The sequence below is a fragment of the Cebus imitator genome, unplaced genomic scaffold, assembly GCF_001604975.1.
Source record: "Cebus imitator isolate Cc_AM_T3 unplaced genomic scaffold, Cebus_imitator-1.0 Scaffold122, whole genome shotgun sequence".
Taxonomy (NCBI): domain Eukaryota; kingdom Metazoa; phylum Chordata; class Mammalia; order Primates; family Cebidae; genus Cebus; species Cebus imitator.
In genome coordinates, this window is record NW_016107437.1 from 5,143,019 (window position 1) to 5,145,033 (window position 2,015).

General features: G+C 60.0%; 1 non-coding gene across 1 annotated transcript; it reads left to right on the forward strand.

The window, feature by feature from the left end:
* Positions 1 to 739: 739 nt before the first annotated feature.
* On the forward strand, positions 740 to 811 carry TRNAT-CGU. Its single transcript has one exon. It is a non-coding gene; the product is annotated as a tRNA-Thr (tRNA).
* Positions 812 to 2,015: the final 1,204 nt, after the last annotated feature.

Sequence of the window (2,015 nt, forward strand, 5' to 3'; positions counted from 1 at the left end):
TCTAACAAAATCCCGGGTGCTGGGCTGGTCCTGGGACCAGGACACATCCAGGCTAAACAGGTAAACTGGGGGAAGAAGAAACTTTCGGCTCTTTCTTTCCCTCCCTTCCTTCTTTCTTTTAACACAAGGTCTCGCTCTGCCGCCCGGGCTGGTGTGCAGGGGCGCGATCTCCGCTCCCTGCATCCCCGAACTCCTGGGCTCAAGCGATCCTCCCGCCCCGGCCTCTCAAAACGCGGGGATTCCAGGAGCTTTTACTTCCTAACTCTCAAGCCTCCATCCAGCAACCCTGGCTGGGCGTGGGCTCCCTGCAAGGCGGCGGTGGAGGGCCCGAAGTCGGGCTGATAAGGCAAACTGCCTCCACTCCTCGCTTCCTGAGTGCCTCACTTTATAGAGGGGAAACTGAGGCTCCGATTCGAGCCGCCCCAGGGCGCTGGAACGCTGGAGGAGCTGGGATTCGAACCAGGGCTCTAAGACGCCGGCCGGCGCCCAGCCTGTCCCGCAGGGCCCCCGGGACACCGCTCCAGCCGCGCCCTAGCGCCAGGGGTCCCCGAGCCCGCTGCAGGCGACTGAGGACCCCACTTGCCCCTCTCCCGAGCCGCGGAGCTCGCCGGCGCGCGCCCGTTGAAGCCCCGCCCCGCCGGCCGCCACCGGGAAGGGGACCGTGCGCGCTCGTGCCCGCGGGGCGAGCGCACGGGAGCCGCGCCAGCATAGAGGTTTGCGAGGCCGCCATCGCAACGCAGGCGCGGTGGCCAAGTGGTAAGGCGTCGGTCTCGTAAACCGAAGATCACGGGTTCGAACCCCGTCCGTGCCTGCCACCAGCCTTCCCTTGTAAGGTGGAGACTTTTTAGGAGTGGTCGACTCCTGCCGAACTCAGCGGGTGGATCCTTAACTCCTGGACTGCAGATCCCCCCAACTGTTTTCCTTCAAGGGTTTGAGTTCAAGCTCCCCTCCTTCCCTCACAGAAGGTGGAAGTCTGGGTGTTCCAGCCTCTGGGAGTCTGGCCGGCTCGGTCTATAGGCTCCCTACACACAGCACCCCCTGCTACCCCTGGGGCGCTTCACACCCTGGGAGAAAGTGGAGGGCTCCGGGAGTGGGCGGGGATCGAAAACTCGAAGGATCGCCTGCAGATCATGGCCCCAGGGAACCCCGACACCCTTCGGGCAAGGAGGCCTTCGGTTGCTGGCGTTTGGCTTAAGGGCCCCTCCACATACTTCTGCACAGGAATATCCAATTTTATCCGCTCTAACAAAAGCCCTGCCGTTGTCTGGTACAGAGCCCACACCCCGAGTCAGCTGGTGTCTGTCTGGTTTGCTATTTTTGAAAGGAAATCCACTGTAGTCATTGCGTTCGAAAGAGAAGCAGCCCTGCCCAGACTTGGAGCAATGCTGACGCGCAAATCTGAAACCTCCCTCTCTGAGCCTCGGCTTGTCCCTCTGTAAAATGGGCGCTTGTGAAGCAGCTGCCTGGAGAGGCTGCTGTGGAGGCGGCCTCCGTATACGGAGCTCCAGGCAGGTCGCCCAAGTTTTCCTTGCATCACAAAGGATGCACCGCGGGGCTGTGGAATGCCTTTGAAGACGTTATTCAGTGACCCCCAAACCCCAGGACGGCTACATGGTGCACTCTGAAAACCAGCTTGAGCGAATTTGGGGAAGCCTATATCAGTCCGAGATTTCTAGCTGGTGGAGCATTCGTGGAGCGACTCGTGTGTGCCTGGTGAAACTGGACTCTGCGCGTCCCTCGGTGAACTGGCCTGGCCAGAACGGGCTCTCGCAAAGTGACAGGGAGAGAGGTAGGGAGAAGGAGCGGCCGGGGGTAAGTGTCCCCTTTCCACAGCAGAGGTTCTACACTTGGGAGCTTGCATCAGCCTCCCCTAGAGGGCTCGTTAAACACAGATTGCTGGGCCCCGCCCCAGAGCTTCCGCATTCAGCTGCTCTCTGAGCTGGGCCCGGGTCATTTGCTTTTCTTTTTTCTTTTTTCCTTTTCTTTCTCTTTTTTTTTTTTTTTTTTTTTTTTTT